Source organism: Zingiber officinale, chromosome 6A, assembly GCF_018446385.1.
Source record: "Zingiber officinale cultivar Zhangliang chromosome 6A, Zo_v1.1, whole genome shotgun sequence".
NCBI lineage: Eukaryota > Viridiplantae > Streptophyta > Magnoliopsida > Zingiberales > Zingiberaceae > Zingiber > Zingiber officinale.
In genome coordinates, this window is record NC_055997.1 from 45,706,658 (window position 1) to 45,716,394 (window position 9,737).

Here is a 9,737-nt window from a genome sequence, read left to right on the forward strand (position 1 = left end):
TTAAATTTGCTTCAAAGAGCCTAAAAGCATAGGAAGTCATACAAGTTTCATAGCATGTATAAAGACAAGCATAATAAACATACATGTGAATTGTGTCTTAGGCTTCCTAGGTTTCTTTCCTTTTTCTTTTATTTTTCCTCATGGCCGAAACCTACCAATCTCTAAACTAGGTTTTAAGTGGCCTAAAGCATGGAAAACCTAAGTAAGTTTCATGGCAAAAATTACTAAGAACATCATATACAAATTTGGTTCATAAACAAGCTAGGACCCTTGTGATCTTACATGTCATATATCATGTAACTAAATTCTCTATACCCTAATTAAGCATGAGAGCATTAAACAACTTTCATATCTTAATATCCCAGAGGTTTTGAGCATGTTAAAATTTTGTTTAAGCTTTTCTAAGCTATCCATCTTATCATGGCCGAAAATCTTAATGAAGAGTTCATGAATTTCTAGCAATATTCAACATGCAATTCTTTAAGAGAACTCTATATTCTATCATATAAACATGGTTACTTAAATTTAAAGGTCTTCCTAACCCTAAGCTCTTTTCTTGGCCGAAACATATGAGTGGATTTCTTTTGGTTCCAAGTAATTTTCAAGCAAGAAAAACCAATAAAAGACCCTTAGTGATTCATGGAGGGAAACTTGTACTAGTTTGGTTAAACAATGATTTCCCTAACCTCTTTAAAATATTTTTGGCTGAAATTCTAGGGTTAGGTACTCCTCTGACCAAGCATCATATAGGTATAAAAACATGAAGGAAAAACCTTCCTACATAGCATAGAAAAATATCATGAATTGAGGGCTTGTTTAAACCTTCCTAGATTTGAAAACTCTTCTTTGGCCGAATTTTCTTAAATTCTATTCTAGGTTTTCTAATCCTCATAAAATCCAAAAAGCACATAAAATGCCTTGTACCACAGGTGAGGGGAAGCTTACATCCTTTTCGCTTGTGGATCTAAGGTGTGGTGATGGAAGAAGTAGCCTCTTCTTCTAGTTCCCTTTCCTTGATTCCCTTGCTAAGTCCTCCTTGTATCTTAGGATTTCTTAGGAGAAAACCTTGGCTTGGGGCCGAAGATGGAAGAGAGGGGACTGAGGGTTCGGTGAGGGAGAGGAGAGAATGAGAAAAATGAGAGAAAATAGAATTTTCCGTTTACATATTCTCTTTTATGTTAAGGGGGAAGAGGTAGCAAAATCGGTTTTTGCTTTCCTCCCTTAGCCTTTTTTTCTATTTTCTTTTATTTATTTTATTTTCTAATTTATTCTCATCATTCATGATGAAACAAGGGGGAATGAATCCCCTTAATTCTCCATTTAAGGTCACGGCAAGAGAGGGAAAAGAGAGAGGAAGGGAGGAAGGCAAGTTGCCTTTCTCTTGCTCTTTTCTTGCTTTCTCTTCTTAGATCTTTATTCCTATCTTTATCATGCATTCCCTTTCCTTGCTATCAATATCTTCTCTCTATCCCAATTGGTTTCTACTAATTAATTCTATAAATTATAGTATAAGAGGTTCAAGGTTCAATCCTTAACCTCCTCTTCTTTTTATTTCATTTTATTTCTTTTTGCTTCAACTCAGTTCTTATTATTTTTCTAAGGCAAAATTCATCATTCTCTTATTTATCTTAAAAGCTTAGTGGGTGTTACAGTACCCCGTACCTCATAAAAAGTTCGTCCTCGAACTTTAAAATAGCTCCGGGTACTTTTGTTTCATATCGTCCTCGCGTTCCCAGGTGGCTTCTTCAAATCGTTGATTCCGCCATAGAACCTTTACTAAGGGTATTTCTTTGTTCCTTAACCTCTTAACTTCTCGGTCCAAGATCTGAATAGGTCTACTTTCGTAACTTAGGTCCTCTTGAACCTGTACCGACTGTGGTTCAATCACTTGATCTGTGCTGGGAGTACACTTCTTGAGCATCGATACATGGAACACATTGTGAATGACTGCCATGTCAAGAGGTAGTTCTAGTCTGTATGCGACTTGGCCCACTCTTTCTACAATCTGGTATGGTCCTACGTATCGTGGGCTTAACTTGCTCCTCTTTCCGAACCTCATTATCCCTTTCATGGGGGATACCTTAAGGAATACCAAATCTCCGATGCTGAATTCTAGCGGCCTGCGTCGTTTATCTGCATAATTCTTCTGCCGACTCTGAGCAGTTTCTATTCGTTGGCGGATCTTCTGTATAGCTCGGGTGGTGTCATTAATAAGTTCCGTTTGGAACCCCATTTCCTTCTTTTCACCACTTTCATACCAGCATATAGGGGATCTACACTTTCTCCCATACAGAGCTTCGTAAGGTGCCATTTTAATAGTAGCTTGGTAACTATTATTGTAGGCGAATTCTGCCAGGTATAGATATCGACACCAGCTTCCCTTGAAGTTCAGGGCACAAGCTCTTAACATATCTTCTAATATTTGGTTCACTCTTTCAGTTTACCCATCGGTCTGAGAGTGGAAAGTCGCCCGGACATAGTTTCGACCCAAGGATACGAAACACGTCTCGGTTCCTCGATGGGTTCCCATATTGGTTCGTTTCCAACATTAAGTAAAACTTTAGCATATTGATTGAAATTAGGTAACTGACCTGAGACGATGGCAGAGGCGTTCGCCACGTCATCCTGAGCGAGAGAGTAGACTCTGGAATTGGTCATAGTGGGAGGGGCCTCCAATCTTCCTTGGCTGATTGAAGTCCCTTCTATAGCAGTATGCATCTGGTGAAGCTGTGCAGGGGTACTCCTATTCTGGTTGTTCTGCGGAGGTAGTGCCTGAGACTGAGTAGGGCAATCTCTTACCAAATGTCCTTCCTTTCCGCAGTTGTAGCACTTTCTGGTGCTTAGGAGACATACTCCAGAATGCATCTTTCCACATGTGGCACACTGAGGGTACTTGGTTTGCTTATTGGCCGGACCACCTTTTGTGTTGTTCCACTGTTTCCTCTTTCCACCTGAGTTTCCTTTCCAGCCGGTTCTGGTATTGTGCGATTTTTTTCCTCCGGTTAGTGTTTGGTTCTTGCCCTTGTTCATTGCTTTCTGGTAGTGCTCGGTAATCAGAGCACTGCTGACTAGCTCCTATGCAGTCTGCGGTCTATTAACTCCGCCGGCTACGTTCAGAGCTATCTCGGGTCGGAGCATCTTTAACATTAACTGGACCCTTTCTTTTTCAGTACAGATTAGTTCTGGGCACAGACGTGCTAGGCGGTTGAATTTCTTGACGGCTTCGTTAACTGACAGATCACCTTGCCGGAACTCAGTGAACTCGTCATAGTGCTTGTTGGTCACTTGCATATGGAAGAATTCTTCTAAGAACTCTGTCTCAAAATTCGTCCACTGCATCTGGTTTATTTGTCTTTTCGCCTTTACTCGGTCCCACCACATCCGGGCATCTCCGGTAAGGCAGAACGACGCGCATTTGACCTTCTCGTGTTCAGGCCAGTCCAGTAGTTCCATTATGCTTTCCACGGTCATCCCATGGTTTGCAGTTTCCCGAGAATGCTTCCGGCTTAAGCCTTTGCCACTGAATCAGATAGGCCTCTTGTCGGACCATCAGAGTAGGGGCTGCCGGGGGTACTGGTGCGGCTGTAGGTATAACCGGTAGTGTATTCTGATTTGCCGGTGGGGTAACTGGGTTGCCTTGCTGACCCATTAAGGTAGTGATCAGCTGCTGTTGTTCTGTGATCTGATGCTGGAGGTCTGCGACTACTTGTGTCAGGTCTGGTGGGGTCACTGTCCCCTCGGTTCGGGCATTGCGTGTCCTAACCATGTTGATCTAAATAATGACAAATAGACTAGTGTAAGTGATTATCGTTTTTAGTCAATCTAACGTACTGTTTTGTTTCTATCAATTTGTTCTGGTATTATTCCTAACCTACCGATATGTAATCCTAATCTAAATTATAACTAAAAGCATAGAATAAAGCATCAAACATAAACATGCATAACATGAAACTAAAGCATAAACAACATAAGGAAAAATAAGGAATAGAGTGACAAACAATATAACATAAGGAAATAAAGCGTAAGCAATATAGCAAAGAAAATAAAGCATAGGCAATATAACAAGGAAGAAAAATAAAGCATAAGTTATATAACAAGAAAATTAAGCATAAGCATATAACAAGAAAATTAAGCATAAACATTCTTACTTGGAGCGGCAGGTCGGAGGCTTGATGTGTGTGTAGTGAGCTGGCAAAAACTTTGGCTCTGATACCAACCTGTAGCACCCGACCTCCCTGCTAACCCTAAGGGACGGGGCTACGATACTCCATGTACAAATTTTTCTTTTTAAAACAGCGGAAGACTTAAAATAATTTTCTTAGTTTAATAAAAACTTTTATTTTGTTTTTCTTTTCATCAAATCTGAACTACACTATCATGGCATCAATAACATGATATCAAAATCAGTAGAAACATAACATCAAGTTACACATACGGTACTACAATTCATGATACCAAAGCATAGTTCTTTAAAAGTTTTTAAAGCAGGTTCTTATTTGGTTGCCTAGCCACTGCAACACACATATCCTTGCCTCTCCTGCTGCTCCTTTAGCTCATCCATCTTTTTCCTTTATCTGTGGTACAAGGAAAGTAAGCTATGAGCACTCATGGCTCAGTAAGTTCCTTTCCTACTCACTAAAACCGAAAATCATCACATAATCAAAGAATGTCTCAACATAACATGATCTCAACTAGTCATGGCATAACACATCATACTCTTTAAGCATATCATGCAACATAACAAAATCATAACTAGTCATGGCATATCATCTCTTAAAGCATAGCATGAAACATAACATGATCATATCTAATCATGACATATCATAGTATCATCATAAGGTGGCATGGCATATCAAGCTCTTAAAGCATAGCATGAAACATAACATAAACGTATCTAATCATGGCATATCATAAATCATAGCATCATCACCACATGATCATAAGATATATGCAATATGATTTTTAAAACATGTATCCGAAAAAACATGTGTATGTCTCATGATCTTTAAAACCATTTCTTCTTACATATATATACTTGAACATAATATCAACATAATCAAGGCCCCGGCTTGTACCACACATAGATAAATCACGTAGATAAGCGCGCTTCCTAAGTATATCCAAGGTAGCAAGTCTTGAATCATACTAGGAACTAGGTCAGTATCACACAGCCATAGACCTAGGGGCGTACTAAGGAGCCCATCCCTTTATTTTTACTAGCCTGGATCACACAGCCAAAGGCCTAGGGGCTGATTAGGAGCCCACCCTTGGTACAAGCCTTACAAAGTAAAGTAGCATGTATAAAAATACATCATTTAATCACTTAGCATATCATAGAAGTATGCATCACTTAGGCATACATTATGTCATAAAAGTATGCATCACTTAGGCATACATCATATCATAAATAGTATGCATCACTTAGGCATACATCATGTCATAAAAAGTATGCATCACTTAGGCATACATCATGTCATAAAAAGTATGCATCACTTAGGCATATATCATGTCATAAAAAGTATGCATCACTTAGGCATACATCATGTCATAAAAGCATGCATATTTTCACCACATAGCATATCATGAGAGCATGCATATTTTAGGCACATAGCATATCATCAAAGCATGCATATTTCTATCCACATAGCATATCATGAAAACATGCATATTTTTAGCACATAGCATATCGTCAAAGCATGCATATTTCTATCCACATAGCATATCATGAAAGCATGCATATTTTAAGCACATAGCATATCATCAAAGTATGCATATTTCTATCCACATAGCATATCATGAAAGCATGCATATTTTAAGCACATAGCATATCATCAAAGCATGCATATTTTGTATCCACATAGCATATCATGAAAGCATGCATATTTTAAGTACATAGCATATCATCAAAGCATGCATATTTCTATCCACATATCATATCATGGAAAGTATAAATCACAGGCATACATGTTTAAGCATAAGGGTGTATCATGTGATTATACTATCATAAGAAACATGGTAACATAGTTAGCTTGGGTTCTAAGCTTCCTAATCCCTTGGGTTCTTATCATGGCCGAACCCCCCCTTAGATCTCAATTTAGGTAAAAACAACCTCCAAGCATGTGGAACCTAAATTATCATCACATCAATTTCATAGGGAGCATTATAAGCATGATTAACTTGGTTTCTAAGTTCTCCAAGTCCCTAAACTTCATGTGGCCGAATCCTATCAGGTGTGAAACAAGGTCCCAAATGTCATGAAAGCATGGAAACCTTAAACCATATTTATAGCATTTTTTCCAAGTAACATAGTAAGCCTATTTGAGCTAGTTCCTAAGTTCTTCAAGCCCTTAACATATGTCATGGCCGAAATTTAACAAGTATTCATTAGGGCTAAAAGCAAGCATACAAGAATGTGAACTTGAACTAACATCATGTATAAATTCATAATAAGGCATCATACAATGGGTATGGCCGAAACTTACCCTAGCCTCATTTTAGGTCATTAAACAACATATAGCATGAGAACTTTGGCTTTCTACTTATCATATTTCATGTAGAGTGACATGAGCATATTTAATTTTTATTCTAGGGTTTCTAGGGCATCTATCCCTTCATGGCTGAAACATACAATGGTCCATTTAGGTCATGGAAAAATTATACAAGCATGTGACTCAATCAACATATTATCATATTTCCATAAGAAGCATTTTTAACACAATTGGTTTCAATTCTAAGGCCTCTAGGTCATTTAAACCCTACTTGGCCGAGACTCATTAGTGGTTAAATTTGCTTCAAAGAGCCTAAAAGCATAGGAAGTCATACAAGTTTCATAGCATGTATAAAGACAAGCATAATAAACATACATGTGAATTGTGTCTTAGGCTTCCTAGGTTTCTTTCCTTTTTCTTTTATTTTTCCTCATGGCCGAAACCTACCAATCTCTAAACTAGGTTTTAAGTGGCCTAAAGCATGGAACACCTAAGTAAGTTTCATGGCAAAAATTACTAAGAACATCATATACAAATTTGGTTCATAAACAAGCTAGGACCCTTGTGATCTTACATGTCATATATCATGTAACTAAATTCTCTATACCCTAACTAAGCATGAGAGCATTAAACAACTTTCATATCTTAATATCCCAGAGGTCTTGAGCATGTTAAAATTTTGTTTAAGCTTTTCTAAGCTATCCATCTTATCATGGCCGAAAATCTTAATGAAGAGTTCATGAATTTCTAGCAATATTCAACATGCAATTCTTTAAGAGAACTCTATATTCTATCATATAAACATGGTTACTTAAATTTAAAGGTCTTCCTAACCCTAAGCTCTTTTCTTGGCCGAAACATATGAGTGGATTTCTTTTGGTTCCAAGTAACTTTCAAGCAAGAAAAACCAATAAAAGACCCTTAGTGATTCATGGAGGGAAACTTGTACTAGTTTGGTTAAACAATGATTTCCCTAACCTCTTTAAATTATTTTTGGCCAAAATTCTAGGGTTAGGTACTCCTCTGACCAAGAATCATATAGGTATAAAAACATGAATGAAAAACCTTCCTACATAGCATAGAAAAATATCATGAAATGAGGACTTGTTTAAACCTTCCTAGATTTGAAAACTCTTCTTTGGCCGAATTTTCTTAAATTCTATTCTAGGTTTTCTAATCCTCATAAAATCCAAAAAGCACATAGAAAACCTTGTACCACAGGTGAGGGGAAGCTTACATCCTTTTCGCTTGTGGACCTAAGGTGTGGTGATGGAAGAAGTAGCCTCTTCTTCTAGTTCCCTTTCCTTGATTCCCTTGCTAAGTTCTCCTTGTATCTTAGGCTTTCTTAGGAGAAAACCTTGGCTTGGGGCCAAAGATGGAGGAGAGGGGACTGAGAGTTCGGTGAGGGAGAGGAGAGAATGAGAAAAATGAGAGAAAATAGAATTTTCCCTTTACATATTCTCTTTTATGTTAAGGGGGAAGAGGTAGCAAAATCGGTTTTTGCTTTCCTTCTCCCTTAGCCTTTTTTTTTCTATTTTCTTTTATTTATTTTATTTTCTAATTTATTCTCATCATTCATGATGAAACAAGGGGGAATAAATCCCCTTACTTCTCCATTTAAGGTCATGACAAGAGAGGGAAAAGAGAGAGGAAGGGAGGAAGGCAAGTTGCCTTTCTCTTGGTCTTTTCTTGCTTTCTCTTCTTAGATCTTTATTCCTATCTTTATCATGCATTCCCTTTCCTTGCTATCAATATCTTCTCTCTATCCCAATTGGTTTCTACTAATTAATTCTATAAATTATAGTATAAGAGGTTCAAGGTTCAATCCTTGACCTCCTCTTCTTTTTATTTCATTTTATTTCTTTTTGCTTCAACTCACTTCTTATTATTTTTCTAAGGCAAAATTCATCATTCTCTTATTTATCTTAAAAGCTTAGTGGGTGTTACACCTGGTGGACTGCTGGGGACTAGCGACTGGAACCCTCCGGACAGCGTCAACCTGAAAATAACAACGGAGGAGGGTGTGAGTCCAACACTCAGCGGTTATCAACTGATATGCATAATAAAGAAAATAACAGGCAACACTAATCATGCGTACAGTCTCCTGATAAAAGAAGGATAAATGTAACTGAGGAATACAGGAGAAAACTGTACTAACCAAGACCAATGTATAAGGATAACAGGTCGTCAGATCGAGTGTCATAAATCCTGTATGCATGTCAATCATATGTATCCATATAAATGCAACAAGTAAGTGCAGCAAACACAAGCAATAAATGCATCATGCATATGATGCAAATGTCATGGTCACCCCTGACGTCAGTCAGTCATCTCACACACAATGGTGAGACCGAGTGGGTAGGGCTGTGACAACCGTGCACTCTGCCATCACTGCCCCTGATGAGTGACCGAGTGGACGGGATGCTGTCAGAGTACACCTATCCTCCTACCCCAAATCATGAATGGGGGAGCTCAATGCTCTCATCTCCCGGTACACGATGATGGGGAGAAAGCTCTGCCGGCTACCACGCTGCGTCACACTACCCATGAGCGGACCAACGGAGCCAAACAGAGTCCAACCGCCTGTCGGCTACCACGCTGCTACACTAAACCAGCGTAGCTAAACAAAGCAGAACTGTCTGTCGGCTACCACGCTGAGTCACCAGACCAACGGAGCTAAACAACAGAACTGTCACACACCTGTCTGATCTACCACTAACCCATGAGTGGTGGTGTGTACGAATACATGTAACTGGCGATGTGCTCGACAATAATGGAGCAGACTATCGCACAGAATGCAATCATGCAAGATGATGCATGACACTAAACATGGCAATATCATGAACAATATAACAAGATCCATATATAAATATAAAATGTGTACCACAGGACAATGTATCAAATGAAAGGTACATAGATCAATTAGGATATCAAATAAACCCTTGGTCCTGAACATAATGTATAATATGGCTGTGTCACTACCTCCAAAAGCATGTGTGATCAGATATAAACTAACATGATGTGCATAAAAATAAACAACCAAGCATGTAATAGATCGGGTAGTGATCAACCGAAGCAAATGAGAAACATAATCATTGCTATATGTTAAAAACATTATTATGCATATCAAAAGACATAAGTCAAAGTACCCGTCTCCAATAGGAAAAGTCCAATCGGTCTAAATCCGACATCGAGATACTTGTCTCGCGTCAAAGTCCTGTGTCAACCGATATACATACATTTATATAG